Source organism: Phalacrocorax aristotelis, chromosome 23, assembly GCF_949628215.1.
Source record: "Phalacrocorax aristotelis chromosome 23, bGulAri2.1, whole genome shotgun sequence".
NCBI lineage: Eukaryota > Metazoa > Chordata > Aves > Suliformes > Phalacrocoracidae > Phalacrocorax > Phalacrocorax aristotelis.
This window is the reverse complement of record NC_134298.1, coordinates 178,182-186,419: the sequence shown is the minus strand read 5'-3', so window position 1 is coordinate 186,419 and position 8,238 is coordinate 178,182. Positions and strand designations below refer to the sequence as shown.

General features: G+C 58.6%; 1 long non-coding RNA gene across 1 annotated transcript; it reads left to right on the top strand.

Annotated features, from left to right (window-relative positions):
- Positions 1-6,654: 6,654 nt before the first annotated feature.
- On the top strand, positions 6,655-7,683 carry LOC142067840 (uncharacterized). The gene is made up of 3 exons (XR_012664153.1): positions 6,655-6,800; positions 7,251-7,388; positions 7,576-7,683. It is a non-coding gene; the product is annotated as an uncharacterized LOC142067840 (long non-coding RNA).
- The last annotated feature ends 555 nt before the right edge of the window (positions 7,684-8,238 follow it).

Here is an 8,238-nt window from a genome sequence, read left to right as displayed (position 1 = left end):
CTGAAAACAGGCGTGGAAAGCCCGAGGGCTGTGGGGGTGTCTGCTCAGGGCTGGTGACTGCAAGGAGGGACCAGCCTGACCATGCCTAAGGGCTGGGGGGCTGATCCGGCAGCTCCTGGTTCTCTTCCTGACGTGGCCCCTGCCTTCCTGGGGCACCCCGGGCAGAAGTCCGTGGCCCCAAAGGGCTGCTCCTTGCCGGGTGGTGGGCGGTGCCACCCTGAGCTCGTGTGTGAACGGGAGAGCTGAAGGTGCTCGTGGGCCGTGTGGAGTTGGTCTGTTTGGAGGTGCGACACAGGGAAACTGGCCCCTGCTGGGGAGCCACCGGGGCCTGCCCTGAGCCTCTGAGGTTCTGTGGAGCACAGCACCCTGCCCTCGCTGACGTGGCAATGCGCTGCTGGTTTCCCATGGCAGCGGGTCACAGCCTGGAGATCTGCGCCTGAAAGGAAAGGAGCCATCTTGGAGGCAGGCTGAGGTGTCCTTTGGTTCTTGCCGGGCTCTAGAGAGGCCATCTGAAATGCCTGTGCTCAAACTGCTTCGGTCCCTGGACAGGAGCGGGCTGAATGGTTTTGAGGTTGCTGCTTCAGAGCATGACATATCTTCCCCTTGTTTTTCCAGAGTTTGCTAAGATTTGGGCCAGCTCCTCATGGTACCTCAGCCAACAGCTGGCTCTCCACCAGGTGGGGCTTACCTCCTTCTCCTCCCCTCACATCCTGATGAAGGCCGATGAAGTCCTGACAGCCCTTTGCCTTGGAGTGCAATTGTTCTTGCCCTTCCTTGAAAGCAGAAACGATGCCCCAGCGTGATGCTGCGATGCGCAGATGTGCCACACACCGCCACCTCTGCCTATTCAGCTGTACAATAAGGTCCAGGCCTAGGGTCAGAAAAAGCGCTAGGCTTCTGGGGCTTCTGGAGTCCCCATGGTCAGAGTTGCATGACAAAACCTGGGAGACTTCAGGGTTTATTCCAAGTGTGGGAATTCCCCTCCCCGCCTTTTGTCTTCTTGAGCCAAAGGATGGCTGTCAGCTTTTCCTGCACTATTGGGTTCTTCGTGAAGGTGAAGGTGAAGGGGAGTGAGAGGGAAAAGTGCAGATGCAGTTTGTCCTCTCCCAGGGTTTCCAAAGAGCCCGTCTCGCTCCTTTGTGCCTAGGCCTGGGCAGGGCACTAAGCACCATCCCCATTCTCTGACAAGTCATCCCTCTGTCCCTCCAAGACTTCTTCTGATCCGCCATGTCACCTGTTTCAGGCTGTCCGCATTCCTGGACTTGGGACTTTTGTGGTTGTCAGACAGCGAGTAGCCAGCAAGGAGAAGGGCCTGGTGGTTGTGGAGAGACCCGTGTTTCATCTTGCAAACACTCTGGCGCGGGATCATGACCTCCGATACGGCTGCGTAGACATTCCTGGTAAGCAGACAGACTGAAAGGGGGGAAAGCAGGGGAAACCCAGGGCAGAAAGAGGGGTTGTTCCAAAACCCAGCGACCACGATGCCTGTGCTTTCCAGTCACTGCTGCCATTGCAGCAGCTGTCGTAGGAGCCTGGGGGGCACCGAGAGCTTGGGTCTGTGCCTGGGGTGCATTTCTCTGATGTCCAAGAGAGCACCGAATGTGGGCACGGCTCCAATGGCCTGGCAGCCTCCAGCTTGCCGTGAGGCCTGTCACCTGTCTCCCCACCTTGTCCTGCGTGATGGCTCTTCTTCCTGCCAAGCACCTAAGACTCTCTCTTCCCCTGTCTGTATTGGAGAAGCCAGAGCCGCCTGTATTGCAGAAACCAGAGCTGTCCGTCCCGCACCTCACTTTCCACTTGGAACAGGAAGGGACAATGCGAGCTTGTCCTCAGAGCGCTGTCCCAGCTAGGCAACTCAGCAGCGATGTATTGCCTGAGGGCCTGGAAGCTGCAGACCTTTGACGGCAGCCTGCCTGGCAGCTCTGCAAGCTGGTGTGTTCCTCTTCTCTTGTTTTTCAGGTCATCAACATTTTGAGCAGCTGCCGTATGCTCAGATAGCGTCCGACAACGCTGTCTCTGAGGGCACGGTGCAGCTTTGCATGGAAAGGACCATCTTTCTTCTCCGTGCCTGCCTAGAGAAGAGCAAGAACGTTGCCCTCATTTGGAGCGACGTGGGCATGCTGATCATAGAGGGAAAAGACGTAAAAATGAGATTTTACAGAGACTTTTTGAGAAGGCTGAATGGGACTGGGCAGATGTTCCAGGCTCTTCTTGAGGTAGGATTTGCATTTTCCCAGGGCCACCCCTGGTTCTTCTGGAACGTGTCCTGGGGACTGGGGGGCTGCTTTCTCCCGCCCTGCCATGCCTTGTTCAGCCCCTTGGGCTCCTCGCAGTGCACAGTACAGCACGCTCTCTGTGGAGCGCTTCCCTTGCGTGCAATGGTCTGGCTTTGCAAGAGATACCCCCAGAGGGGCCTCACTGTGTGGCAAAAGGCCAGCGCTGATGGTGGGTGGGGAGTGCCGCTTGCCCCACTCTTCGGGGTAGGGAGCAGAGGCACAGGCAGAGCAAGGCTTGCAGAGGCCAGAGCCCTTTGCCTGCTCTGGCCCTGTGCTTGCGTTGGCCTAAGGTGGGCTGAGCAGCCAGCCCTTCCCAGCGGTCCCATCTCCCGCCATCTGTCTCCGTCCTCGTTGCAGATGTCGGAGGTGAGGGACTCGGTCATCTCACGCCATGACACCGCTGCTGCCCAGACCTCTTCTGGACGTGTTATCGTCCTACCACGGTATGTTTGCTCCTGCAGCCCTTGGCGGAGCAGGCGAGCAGCTTCTCACCTCGTGCTTGGGACGCCTGCCTTGCCGGGCACTGAGAACTGTACTCGTGATGGCATTGAGGAGGGAGTGTTTCAGAGGCCTTGTTGGCAGGGAGCTCCCTGCTTGCTCTCGTTCAGCTTGACTTCATTTGGAGGAAGACGGGACAGCGACAACGCTTTATGCCTCTGTCCTACTGTGGCCCAAGAGGGGCATTTAGGCAACATTTTCCAGCAGGCTTCTCCAGCTCTTTCTCATTCCCATGCATGAGAGTGCCTTCTGCTTGGGGCCAAGGGGCAGAGGGGTCCAAACGGGAGCTTGCGTCTGGTGGGATTCTGCAGAGCTCTGTCTGGTACCAACATTGCTGTGCAGTGCCATCGACGACTGAGGGGAGGGAGGTGACTCCTTAAGAGCAGGAATCTGTGAGGCTCTACAAGAAACTTGGAGGGCAAGATTCACAATCTAGAGATTAGTCTGCTTGCCACGTGCACTAGGAGTAGGAGAGGTCTCATTTTCCCCAGAAGCAGCAAGGGCGTTTTGTGGGAAGACGACCATTCTCAGAGGGAGGATGGAAACACTGGCACGGGCCGACGGGGCGTCGCCTGCCCCTCCAGGCACTGGAGTTCCTGCTATGGTCCTCGTGGTTGGGCTGTCGTGGGAAACCACGCGGTGTCCTTTCTTCAGCCTGATGCTTTCTTCCTCTTTCCAGGTACAAGCTTGAGACCGTGCCTAAAACGCCAACAGCAAAAGTGGAGCTGAGCGCACCCGTGAAGGCCACCCCAGAGCAGGGCTGGGGAAAAGGTGAAGGCACTGGAAAGAGAGGTAAGGGACCAGCAGGTTGCTGGCAGGGGGCTGTAGGTTTTCCTTCCTCCGTGTCTGCAGGGGATTAGGGCGGAGGCTACCCAGGATGCCTGGAAGAGGGAGAGGCACTTCCTGTGACTCTCTGTACCCATGACGGTAAAACTCCAGTGACCCATGGTGGAACAAGGCCTCAGGACAGCCCTGCCCCACAAACGGCCGCTAGGACTGCTGACGGGCCCCTTCCTGGTGGCCTCCACTCCCCAGCCTGTGCTGCAAACGGTGCAAAGCTCTGACCCTGCTGCTGTCCCAGGAAACATGGCTTTCATCCAAAGGGGTGAAAAGGACCACCTTCAGCAGTGTTACCACAGGCCTGAGCAGACCTGCACGTTGCTCTTGTTGCAACTGGGACACGAGAGGCACCCAGTTCCCCGACCAACACCAGGTTGATGTTCTGAAGAATCGTCTCATTTCCTCTCTCTAGAGGCTCTTGCTGAGAAGCGCCTCCTCCACCGAGCAAGGCTTTCCCCACAGCGGTTACCTGCAGTGACTGTGAAGTCAGAGCAGAGTCACAAAACTGAGAGGAGTGAGCCTCGTGCCAGGTGAGACACTTGCACAACGCGATGAGGGTGACCCCGTGCTCCCACCTCTCTGGGAGTGAGGCGTTTCTCCTGGACACAGAGGCTAGATGACCTCAACGCGTGGTTATCCCACGTTCCACTAACTCATGGTTTCTTGGTGCATGGCAAGCCTCTCATAGCTCCTTGGGACGCTGCTGGCAGCATCGTTTCTTTCCTTGCTCCTAGCGTGCAGATCTGTTGAGGAACTAACTGCAAATGCTCACTCCAGGAGCGGAAGGCCTGTGTGGCTTTCCCTTCAGATGGAAATGACCCCGACCTTTCTGTTGGCTGAGAATAGTGTTCTGCAGTTAGGTTCTGCAGAGGATTCCTCTGATTAACCAGAAGCCTCTTCTATGCTAACACCAGGCTTATGGCCTTGCAAAAGGGAAGGGCCCAGGAGAGCTCAGTGGCACGATTGCTTTTCACATGGGGTCGTGTCCTCCCCCTTTTTGACGCTGCATCCCCAGCACCCAACCTACCTGTCCAGCCCGTGAGCACTCTGGATTTGGACCACTGAGCAGACTTCAGTGCACTGACCCGGAGGGCGGAGCAGTATCTCCAGGCATAGGACGCTGTTCCTCTCATTGGTCCAGCAAGAGAGGGCCTAGACCTGGGCATCCTGAGTTACAGCGGGGCTGTTGGGCACATCTGAGCCTGACAGCCTGGGGGGTCTTCTCTGTCTCTGCGCACTTGATCACAAGGCGGCAAGCAGAGCGCATGCTGCTGCAGAAGCAGGTGCGCCACTCGGAAGCACAAGACGCAGAAGCAGCTCCTCCTGCGCTCCTGCCAACGCACCCTGTTGTGTCTTTGCAGGCAGCTGCCGCCCATCCAGGGGAGCTCCTTGAAGGAAATAGAGGCGAAAGAGAAAGTAATTCCTCTGGTTCAACCCAGAACAGTCGACTTCATTGCCAGAACGATTGAGAGCAGAGAAAAGGTACCTGACACAGGCTGCTGCAGTGAGTGTGTCGTAGCGGGCTGTAGAGAGGCCTCGCTCCATGCCTGCCGATTCTCCCAGGAGTCACTTAGCTCCCTCTTACTGGAGACGGGCTCTTGGGTGGAGCCTGCAGAAGCCCGGGAGCAAACCAATGTGGATAGATAGGCAGAAGAGAAGGGGCAAAAGGGAGGGCGGGAATGAGAAGAGCTCAGCCCTCTGCAGGGCAGACTAATGCTGCCTGCTGTTGCATTTTGGTCGCCCTGCAGAATAACCACTTGCAGAGCAAGGAGAGGCTTCCAAAACACATCAGGAAATTCTTGGGTGAAGAGGAAAAGAAGAAAAAGGAGCTGGCGAAGGCAAAAACAAGTCGAGGGCAAACCCCACCAGCAACTGAATTGAAGGCCAAGAGACAAAAGGAGACGCCCGAGGCGAAAGCTGAGCGAGAAAAGGAGACACAGAGGAGCCAGGTATTTTGAATTTGTGCCGAGAAAGAGCACTTTCTCCTCCAGGTGGGGCTGAGATTGCACGGTACCTCCAGCACCCCAGCCGTCATAGCAGCGTTGCTGCAGCGGAGCTGGGCGGGTGACGGCTGCCTTTCCTGAGCAAGAGGGGTGCCAGGGGGTTGTAGTGAAACCCTGGTGACAAGCAGGCGTCACCCCAAGGGCATGCTGAGGTCCTGCTCCTGGTTTTCCCCATTGCAGTAGGGTCCCTGCCAGAAGTGGTCTGGGGGTTTGCACGCTGGGAAGCAGCACCCTCCGGGTGTGGGGCCGTTGCATGAGAGTCTCTTCCTGTGCAGGAATCCAGTTCCTCTGACGAATTATCAGCCAGCGACCTGACGAGCACAGAGACGGAGGAGTCCAGCCTCGACCTCCTGGAAATGATGACGATGCAGGAGTGGGAAGGGGATAGCGAAGGTCCACCCACAGTCCACGAGGATGACACTGTTCCCCCTAAGCGGTAAGAGTGCACCAGCTCCAGCCAGGGCCTGGGGCAGGGGGGTGGTGGTGGTGAGCCACCGGCGGTGGGTCAGGGAAGCCAACCCCTGAGAGCCAAGGGGCCGCAGAGTGTGCCCAGAGATTTCTCCAGCCATGGGAATGAGCTGGGCTAGAGCCCGACAGCAGGGAGCAAAGCAGGGCTTGAAACTCCTCCTGCCTCAAAGGGGCTGTGGGGCCGAATGGGGCCATGTATGTGTGAGTCTGGGTGCGGGAAGAGGCAGGAGGGTCAGAGAAACTTTGTCCTTGCTGTTGCAGGAGCTTGTCCCCACGGACACACCGGTCCCTGCAGGAGGTGGTGACGTGCATCCTGGGGCAGGTTGAGCGCAAGCGCAGCGGGCAGTGGGACGAGGAGGTGGATCTGCAGGACAAGCTCAAGTGGTAAATCTCTCCAGAGGCGGGCAGTGCTTCCTCTCCTGCAGTGCCCTTCCTCCTGCCCCCCGAAGCACCAGGGCAGAGAGGCGCTTTTCCTGGCACCCGCCTCTCGGCAGAGCCGCCTTCAGCGGCTGCGGTGGGCGCCCAGCTTGGGAGCCCCGGCTGGAGAGCAGTCTGCCCGCGCTCACACCACCTCCTCCTACTGTGTTTCTGCAGCGAGCTCGCAGTGCTGCGGTGGCATCGCTCGCGGAAAGAGGAACGCAGCAGCCAACAGCTGCGGGAAGCTGGACTCCAGCCTGCACCCCCTGCTAGGCCAGGGAAGAGGAGGGCACGACCGGTACGTGAGCTCCTGGAGGGACGGCGTCATAGCCGCCTGTAGAAAAGCAATGTTATATGGATGTCACGTCTTGCAAGACCCCCTACCGTGTGCTCAGCTGAAGGCTGAAGCACTTCTCCCACGGCTTTCTCGAGAGGCCGCGGGTTGTTCTGTCCACTTAGAAGGCAGCCTTCACTTGTGTCATCTCCAGAAACACCCCAAGGCTTGATTGGTGGTGTTTCTGATGACGATGGCACTGCCAGGCTTCTTTGGGATAGCAGGCATCTGGGTCGCTTTCAGTCCCATGGTCACTTGTCTCAGGGGTCATTGCAAAAAGGCTCTGCAGTCAGGCCTGAGAGGGCTGTGAGGGAACCGGGGCTGGTGGAGATGCTGAGAAGAAGGGGCAGGAGGGAGGGGGAGAGCTAAAATTGCACCAGCCCTGCCTGCTATGGCATTGCCGTGGTCCTGCAGGCACAGTCCCGCGTGTGCACGGAGGACGAAGGATGCAAGCTCTGGGACTCCTTGCGCAAGAAGTACCAGCAGAAGGCAAGGGCCAAAAGTGGCACCCAAGAAGCCTTGGCAAGAAGAGCGAGACCAGTGGAGGCCCAGGTACCACAGGCAGGGAAAAACAATTAGGAAACAAGCATTGCTTTCCTGCCAGGGAGCCAAGGTGGGACGGTCCCCAAACCCGAGGAGCGTGGGGGCTGACTGTCCTTGTGTGGGGCCGTCACAGCTCGAGGCGCCTTCCCTGCTGCCCAGCAACATCTCCTGTGCTCACCCCTCTCTCTCTGTGCAGGCCTCCTGCATTTGTGGCACTGCAGAGTGGTGGGGAGAGGGCAGAGAAGAGCCCTCCGTGGATCCTGAGGAGAGCCCAGAGCACAAGTGGAGGCTTTGCCTTTGGGAGTCCTCAGCTCTGAAAAGGTGAGTGTGAGCCAGGTTCGGGGCAGACCCAGGCCAGCTGGGCCAGGCTGGTGACCCAGCTGTGGGCGGGGGAAGGAAGTCCCGGTGCGACGGGGCTGGACATGGACAGCGTCCTCTCCTATCTCATGCCATGGGAATGGCACGGGTCAGTCCTCGATGCCAGGTGCCTCTCTGCAGCCCCAAGCACAGCTGGCCCTGAGCAGTCTGTGGGGTTGAATGGGACCGTGGGGGTGACTGGGAGAGGGGAGAGGCAGGTCGAGATGTGAGGCTTTGTCCTTGCTGCGGTAGGAGCCTTTCCCCAGGAGGATTCCCCCAGCTAAGGATCTCCAAACATGCCCCGTGTTTGCCCCTGCCCGGCAGCACCCTCCCTCCCTCCCTCCCTCCCTCCCTTCGACTCCCCGCAACCCCTGGGCAAAGAGGGTGTCTTCCTGGCAGCCCTCGTGGCGTGGAGAGCAGCAGGCTGGGATTGCATTACAGGGACCATGGGGGCTGCTCTCTCCGGGCAGCAGCAGATCCCACCACACGTATCCTGTCTAGC